The sequence below is a fragment of the Zonotrichia leucophrys genome, chromosome 2 (genome assembly GCF_028769735.1).
Source record: "Zonotrichia leucophrys gambelii isolate GWCS_2022_RI chromosome 2, RI_Zleu_2.0, whole genome shotgun sequence".
Classification (NCBI taxonomy): domain Eukaryota; kingdom Metazoa; phylum Chordata; class Aves; order Passeriformes; family Passerellidae; genus Zonotrichia; species Zonotrichia leucophrys.
In genome coordinates, this window is record NC_088171.1 from 65,865,249 (window position 1) to 65,874,134 (window position 8,886).

The following is an 8,886-nucleotide window of genomic DNA, read 5'->3' on the forward strand; positions in this document are numbered from 1 at the left end:
ACCCTTTATTTTATGTTTGCATAATCCATATGGTGGGTCTGGCTCCAGACACTGTCCCAATAAGAAGAGCAAGAAAAATATTTTTTAGAAGTCTGAGTTATTCAAACTCATAAAGCATTATAATTTCAAACCAAAATTGTGATTTGGTTGTGCTTTGGTTTACCAACTGCATTTCTCTCAAAGCTCATTAGTGAAGCCCACAAAGTAGCTGATTTTACCCTGGATGAGATCTGTTTGTCCTTTAGCTTCCTCAGCACAGAGCTGCAACATAGGTTGCAGATATGCAGATGAAGGTACTGCTGAAATAAGTATTTCAGAGCTATTGGGTATCAGCCTCCCCCATAAATGTATAGGGAGCAGTAAAGTAAGGCTATGCAGCATGCATCAGTTTATACCTGCCAAAATTCCTTAGACCTTTACAGGGATAAAAAAAAGCCATGCCATTGATTAAAAACATATCTTGCTGACAGTGGCAAAGTTATTTAATGACATTTTGGAGAGAATCAGAGCTTTTTCCTGAGTAAAGTCCTGTGCACCATCAGGAGAGGCATGCAGGGAAACCCTGTGTGGAACAAAAGTGTTTGAATTGGCAGGACAGTAAGTAAATGGAAAGACATTTTCCTCCTTTGCTGATCTCTGTTTCATTGACCTTTTCTTACAGAGGGTGGAAAAAAAGCACTTGGGTCTGTGAAGAAATATTTGGAACAAGGAAGTCCTGCAAGTGAAAAGAAGTCCTACAACTGGGAAAGGCAAAAAAGCAGCCAGTGTAACCACAATACTGGATTTCCTATGGAGATAACCATCATCAATGCACAAAGCTCCTGTGTTCCTTCAATTAACATACTGTAGGTGGAAGCCAAAAACACTGGATAATGGTAAGTTTCACTTTCTACAAAGTCAAAAGCTGTTTTAATAGAAGCTTAAGTGCCTTTCTTTTCAGTTCAGCAAGAAAGAGAGTATTTTCTCAGAGGCTGACTGAACACCCACATTGTTCAGATGCCAGGCAGAGCGCTCCCTGTTAAGCTTGCTTGCAATTAGTTGTGGAGTCAAAACTAGCAAGAGCTGGTATCCTGGGTAGGGATAATGCAGAAAGTCCTGGTAGTAAATGCATTTTCATTGAACATATTGCCAAGAAGATTTTCTCTGGCAAAGAAGGGGATAGTTTGTCTCTAGTAAATGATGTCTCAGGGGATTGGTACTGCCAATTGGGGTGCAGTACATAAGCACAAAGACATGAGCAACTCAGTCCATCTTCCCACTAGAGATGAACTTTTGAAGAACACACCAGTCATTTCTCATATTTAAGGGAAAGTTCTAGATGTCAACAGGAAAAATTGAGTATCTCCTATACACCGTCAAAGGATACTGGAGGCCCTGTGTCCAACCACTCCAAAACCTTCACAAGTTCCCAAATTCATGCTCCCCATTTGCTGGTCCACAGCAGCCAAATTGCCCTGCACAGGGCACAAACAGTGAAAGAAAATGAGATTAAAAATGCTGCTGACCTACTCATTTTATGAAGCATTTTTTCTTTCTGTCAGCCCAAGACACAAACATACAGGCATGTCTATGCATTACCACACACCTACTCCTCAGCATTTGAAGCCTAGATGACCCTTGAGGCAAGAATCACGTCATGCAGAACAAAGCACAAACTCCATGCCATAATAAACATTTTTATCAGTAATGAGACCAAACTGGAGCTGAACTACAATCTTAACTTTGCTCCTTAGCTTTCACACCCAAAGAACACTCATAGAACCTACATCCTTACATGGGCGATAGAAAAGATAAGGAAGTATATTTATGATGTAATTAAATAAATCATGCTGGTCTCCCAGTAATGAACCCATTTCTAATTATCCTGGAGTTATCAATTTTGCCTGTGCTGCTTGCACACTCATTTAAGGTGCTGCCAGAGAGCCTTGTCCATAGGACATGGCTGCCAATAGAAACTTCACAGACCAAATCTGAAGCCAAGGCTTGCATGCCTGTCCCAGTCTCTCGCACTGTATTAATTCTTGAGAAAACCGTTTTAAAAGAAAAACACAGAGCAATTTTGAAAAGGGTCTGGGTGAAAGAAATCAAATAAGAGCTTGGAATTGATGATTTCATAAGCAACATAAAATACTTTTTCCACTTCATTTTAATAAATGAAATGCTTTCCAACTTTCAAGATCAAACAGCCCGAAGGGTTGGGTTTGATAAAGGAGAGAAAGAATCTCCAAGTTTTTTTTTTAATCCCCTAATATCCCAGATGCATCTCTTCATATTTTTCATTAATCTTTTAACATATGTCTTTTTCCAGAAGTCATACTTGTTTAGCGTTTACTCCTTGCCCCTTACATTTATTCTCCTCACCTTTTGCTGTTCCCACTGTAAATGAAAGTCATGGTTCTTTTTACCCCTTTTAAAGAAGACAAGTGCATAAATAACCACCAAAAATGTGTCCTGCATAAGGATGTCAGTTATACAATTAAACATTTTCTCCTTCTCGTGATATGTTTTATTGAGGTATAAATCAGGACTACGAGGCAATTTAGCACAGACAGGAATTTTATGGAGGGGGTGTGCAGATCCCCTGGGCTTGTCTGGAAAATGAGAAACATACTCATAGATGATACAGCTTGCTGGGTACAAGATCCACAGGAGCTAGAGAGCACTCTGTCTAGACTGAGATTTAACTCTCTCATTTAAATCAAGTGAAATAGGACTGTGCTGGATGCAATTGCATTAAAACCTTTCTGTGGTGGATTAAGGAGCTTTTTGCAAAGCCAAGTCACACTGAAGAAATTGTGTGGGCAGAATGAATTGGTGCCAAATCACAGGGAGAAAGCAGGAGCTGAAAGGTAGCAAAAGTCTCTCTGTGTTTAACAAGGCTTTAGCTGCACTCACTGTCTACCACTAAGCAGAAACTTTCCCTTCTCTCCTGTTACTAAGACAGGCAGAGAAATCCTTGGGACACACTGCTTTCTCAAAGTCAGGAGTCTCAGTTGCAGAACCCCCTTACTTCCCTCTAGGAAGGTGTAAATTGAGGTCAAATAAAGAACTTTGGCTCGCTTGCATCTGGAACGTGCCTGGAATCAGACAGCAGGATTTAGATACAGCTTTTTTCTTACCTTCAGACACTGGCCAAAACCACCTCCCTGTGCTTTGGCCAAAAGGCAAAGTCCCCGTGATGGAAGGGAAGTCTGTGCCTTGCAGTGCTGCCTTGCAGAGGTGATTGTCCCATTGCCACTGATGGAGGATGGAGTGATCCTGTTCCTCTCTTAGCTGGGCTGTGAGATGGGTACAATCACATTTGTCCCCATGTCCCCCACACAGACATTCCCTCCCACCACATCCCCAAGTCCATACTCAGGATTTAGAGAAGGAAGTGTTTAAACCACGGTGCTTTATCTCTCCAGCTAGGCCGGCACCCAAGGATCTGGGGCATTAGCATCCACCTCCCCTAACAAAGACAGCTAGCCTTGGTTGTTCTCCCCACAGTCAATAGGATCTGGTGTTAGACCTAACAGGCCCTGGAGACACCTCACTCTCAGCATCTCAGCCAGGCAGGACACATTTCAACCTTTCTGCTCAGAGAAATATAACTATATAACTAACACTAACACCTTCCAGAAACCAGCCAGCTAAGCTCTGCCCACACATCTTGATGCCTGCACAGTAATGGGGCAAGGGCAACATTTTCCTCTCTGTGCACAACCCAACCCATACCTGGATTCAGGGCAGCTGCATGAGTCAATTATATTGTCCTCTTAGCTGCTCATTTGGAAGCAAATGGCAGAAGCAAGGAGTTATAAGCTGAAACAAATGCACAGGCTCAGATGGCCCCCAGGCAAGTAATATTTGAGTCAGGTACTTCCCTCTTGACATGCAGCACCTGAAAGCACACAGCATTCATTCTTTATCCTTATGAGCCTTCCATTGTCCAGCACTACCAGCTCATGATACTTCTCCAGAGAACAAGACCATGTGTCCCACCAGCTCCCAGATTTTGCAAGAATCCCAGCATTCAACTAAATGTTTTAGCAAAAAATACATATTTTTTACTCAGCCCTCAATGCTTTATCTGCTTCTGCAGTTCAGACCACAAGACCCATCCATTGGTTTGTTCAAGCAGCAACACCAGGCCCTTCCTGAGGACCTTCTCTCCTAATATGCCACCATGGATTTTCTCTGCACGTTCCCTGGTGCCTTGCTCCACAGTAAATGGAACTGCTCTGTGACTCTTGTTCAGCAGCTCATCCCCAGCCCCTGATCTTCTGCACTTCATCCTTGGCTTCCAGCTGAACATGTACACCCTGGCTGATTGTTAGGGTTTCCAAACAATAGCTAAACACAGCTCTGGCATCAGCAGCAAGCTCTGAATCAGTAAAATTGTCTGACCAGAGGCTAGCATGGGGAGAGGCTCCTTGCCAGTGAAGAAGGGAAACTGGGATTAATACTTGTACCAAGACCCACAGAGAAAGAGTGGGAGGGCTGGAAGAACTCCTTGTAAAGAGGGTGAGGGTTAACAAGAGAGCACAGTGCCTTTCAACCCTCTGTTTTGTTTTGTACTTCAAGGTGCAGTAAAATGTATTTATACCAATTCCTCAGTTTACAAGGAAACCAGGTTGCCTTAAAGGTTTTAAAACTGAGAACTGCTGAGAAGCAGTTCTCCCAGACTGGATTTTGGGGATTACATTTCACTCCATGAATAATACTTTCACTCATTTTTTCCATCTACAACCTCTACCTCTAGTTGACAGAGATTGTTTATTTTCATCTCCACTGAAAAACAGAAAGATAAAGGCCTGAAGTAGCAACTACCTAAAATACAGGCAATTAGAGAGATATGGTGCATAGAGCTTTAGGTCATTAAAAATCCCCATGGAAAAATTTGGGTGTAGTGCTGAGTGAGACAGCGAGAAAAACAGAATGGATTTTGAACAAAAGTACCAACTTTGATTTTATATATATATATATATATATATATATATATATATATATATATATATATACATGTGGGTATATTGTGGGTATATATATATTTAAGGGGAGAAAGAGAAGCTTCAGACTAAATTAGCAGTGCAGGCAGAAAATATACAAGCATGCAATGTAGATAGAGTTTTGTATGCTTTCCATTTGTTTCCCATCTGCTGTGCAAGTAGTTAGTTCTTAGTTCATCAATATACATTGGCCACAGTTTATCTAAAGGAAGCCTGGCCTTGGGAGCAGCTCCTGCATTTACTGATCTTTAATACAGCAGTGAGACCTCAGGGACACCTCATAAGCAGAAATTCCATCCCCTGATAATCCTCATACAAAAGAGAGCAGTCCTCAGGACATGCTGGCAGACACACAAAGTGTGGAAAAAAGCCTAAGCCTGCTCTGTGTTACCCTGTGTCCAAAGCAGTAAGTCCTAGACTGCAGCCAGGTACAAGTTTAAAGCCAGCTTAGTCCTCCTTCCTTTCCAAGTGTGTCAAAGTGCAAGCGATGCATATCTCATGCTCCAGCCAACTGGAGAGTAATGAGAAACAGAGATACAGAGACTTAGCTGAAATTTAGATTATGGATTAAAGCATCCTTGGATTAAAGTATCCCTAAGTTAACAAGGATGAGTGCAGAAGGGAGAGCTCAGGGTCTAGATGACAAGTTTATCAGCTGTTGAGCAACCTGCTATTCAAGGGCTGGGCTCTTCCAGGGTACAGTTCTTTATTACCTTGGCCAGGTTAAAGACAGCCTCTACTTGTTATGTTTCACTGTTGTGTGGGGTTACCACAGTGTGTATCTGGACACCAGGATTCACCTAAGAAACAGCAGAAGTAAACACACTGGGTACCAATACAAAGCCTTTCTTTGAATGGCCATTTTATATAAACCCCTATCACACAGCCACCATTGCTATTGCACTGGAGAGGGGGGGATCCAGAGCAGCTAACTAAATACAGATAGATATAAAAGGGCTGGAATAGGTCAGTGCAAACATGAAATGCTTGGAAACAATGCTTTGATGGTCAGAAGCAGTCAGACACCAGGGAGAAGTCAGAGAGAACTCCCTTTTCATCTGGCTGAAGCCATTCGTTCTGAAGAGCACAAAGAGAAAGCCAAAGCAAAACAAAGCCCCTACCTTTCACAGTTTCTCTGTCACCAAAGCCAGAAATACTCAGATTTTACAAGAAAGACGGATCTGCAACACACCCAGCAATGCAAACAGCTCAGTGGAGTGTGGCAAGGCAAGACACCCAGAGGGGCCACCCTGAGAGCTGCCCACACATGAGCTGGCACATGCAGGGACACAGGACCAGCCACCACACCTGCAGGCTGGGCTCACACCCAGGGCAAACATTTGCCTTTCACAACAAAAACAAATTAAAGGCTCTGGGTTGCCCCAAATGAACATAAATATTTTTCTCTAGGAATTCTTCTGTTTTATTTTTTGTGTGCATTTTTTTTTCTGTAAGCTAACACAGAGCAGGGTACACGTGAAGGGGCTCTCTGAAGACACTTTAAAGATTTATTTACTTCAATACTAAAGCAAGGGGATCTAGCATCTACTTCAGTTCCATGAATACATACATTACTTATTAGCAGCATTATAATGCCATTAAAGAATAGATTCACTCATCTGCCTATGAATTATTCTGCCTTTGCTCACAATGCCTGTTCATTTCCCAGAATATTTTTAAGAAGTCTCATTTAATGTTAGTCTTTTTCTCCCTTCTCTCATTCATGACATTTCTGTATGCTCATGATTATTTATCTGGCATGGCATTTTGATGTAAGAGAACAGCCAAGTCTTGTGTGCATACATAGCACAGAATTTCCACTTTAAGGGACTTGGATTCTGTAATTTATAGATGGCACAAAAAAGTAACTTTAGGAGTGAAAGCTGAGAGGTGTTATCTGTGCATGACTTTTGGCAAGACAAATTGAAGTAATATCATCAGCTTCAGCTTTAGACAACTTTTGCCCTTGGCCCTGAACACAATATTGCACCTTGAACCTTGCTCTGCTATTGAGCCAGAAAAAACATCTTGGCTCTATGCAGCTGGCCTGCTCTAGGGGACGGCCATACCACCAGCAGTGGCACCCCAAGCCTGCTCAAGTGGACAGGGGAAACAAAAAGGTGGCTTGGCTCAGGGTCTCTGCATGAGAGCTTAGAGATCGACACAGCTCTGTATTTTCCTCCCAGAGGCACAGAGCTTCGCCCAGAGCCGGGTGACTTCTTTCACAGCTCAGCCCAAAGGCATTTGCAAGCAGCAGAAAGACTTAGTGACTTGACTGGATTGCAGAGCTCACCTTGCTGTTAAAATCACACTTGCCCAGGTTCAGCAGCAAACAAAAACACTTCCCTGCATCACACAAAGGATGATAGCAGCAACACGGGCCATGCCTGCTGCCTGCTTGCCCACAGCTATGCAAACACTAACAGCTACAGACACCTGGAAAAGGAACTGCTGGCTGCTTTCCTCCCTGCTAATGAAGCATTTGAGCTACAGCCATTGTTTATTCAAGAACCTAATAAGAGATGACTGTGGCTATTTTCCACTTAACATCATTAGTTAAAAAGGAACTGATTGCAGATGGAGAACAGCCATTGTATTTTATTACCAATGATTTGTTTCCTGGGATTTAACAGCAGATCTAGTTTGGCAGATCTGTTCCCTTAGGCTGCAGACACTACTAGGTGTGGCCACACTCCGTGTTTACAAGCCATTACCAGGGCTGCTTTTGGCTTTTTTCAGCTCCAGGCATGTCAATAAGTCTTAAAGGCTCTGTGTGAGAGAAGCTGAGTAGAGCTTGGTTTGTTTGTTATCAGTCAAAAATTGCTGACATGCTTTATCTCATAATAGAAAAGCTATCCACTACAGGTAATCATTACTTGCTTTCAACAGAAGATCTCAGCAGCCTTGAACAGAAATGGGCAAAAAAAGGAACCTAAATGGCTTTTAAAAATCTTAAGTCATTCAAGTGAAACACAAAAGAGAGCTCCAATCCACCCAGTTTAGTTCGGCTGGGCCTTGCCCTCCCCCTATGCTGTACCAGATCAGATTTGTGGAACTACACCTGCAATAACTGGCATGCAAGCTTGAACATTGTCAGGCCCATCTTTCCACATTAACACTGAATGCATATGAGATCCCACTCAAAATTTTCAGCTGGTGCTTATTAAAAATGAGACCAAGCTAATTAAAACAAGCAGTGGGTGTTCTATCAAGCAAATAGCTTCAGAAATCTTTACTGGCTCCCAGGACATAGTGGGAAACAGTGCAAAATACTACTGTTGAAAATCTTTTCTGGAGCCCGTATCAGATTTTTTTGCCTCAGATATCCCCCTTCTGTGACTTTTCCCCTTTGATACTCCAAGGACAAGTGTCCCAGGTACTCTCCATTTACGAGGATGTCAGCAAATGACAGCGCTGGTAGGCTCTTGTAGAACCTGGTTCTCAGCATTTAGCCATGCAGTATCTCTGGAGCAATTGTAAGATGTGACTGGCAGATCCCTTTCACTGTGTGCCCTCACCATCTGATGGAGCTTCCCTCCCGAGCCTGGCAGCTGGGGTACATAGGAACCACCATAAAAACTAACTGTCCTCCTGACCATGTGCTGCTTTTGGTGTAAAGCCAGCTGCCTTGCTGAGGTACAAATAACCTAGCAGTGTCCCCAGAGGAGATGTTTGTCCCTAACTTCCATTAGTTACAGCCAGCTCATGCCTCAGGTCTGAAAATTTATAGCCCTTCCACTGGCTTCTGACCCATACCAACCACAAAGCCATCAAATACCTGCTGGCACTCAGCTTGTCACTGGGATGGATAAACTCAAACAAAGAAATTGATAGATTGTCCTTCCAGGCTCCCCATGACCACAGGAGCACAAAAAAGAAATGGTCCACCCTGAAC

The 8,886-nt window shown here is 42.8% G+C and overlaps 1 long non-coding RNA gene across 1 annotated transcript; it reads right to left on the reverse strand.

Moving 5' to 3' along the window:
• Window positions 1-1,373: 1,373 nt before the first annotated feature.
• Window positions 1,374-7,394, reverse strand: LOC135443462 (uncharacterized). The gene is made up of 3 exons (XR_010439026.1): window positions 7,285-7,394; window positions 3,120-3,278; window positions 1,374-1,454 (listed from the first exon to the last, which is right to left on the reverse strand). It is a non-coding gene; the product is annotated as an uncharacterized LOC135443462 (long non-coding RNA).
• Between the last annotated feature and the right edge of the window lie 1,492 nt (window positions 7,395-8,886).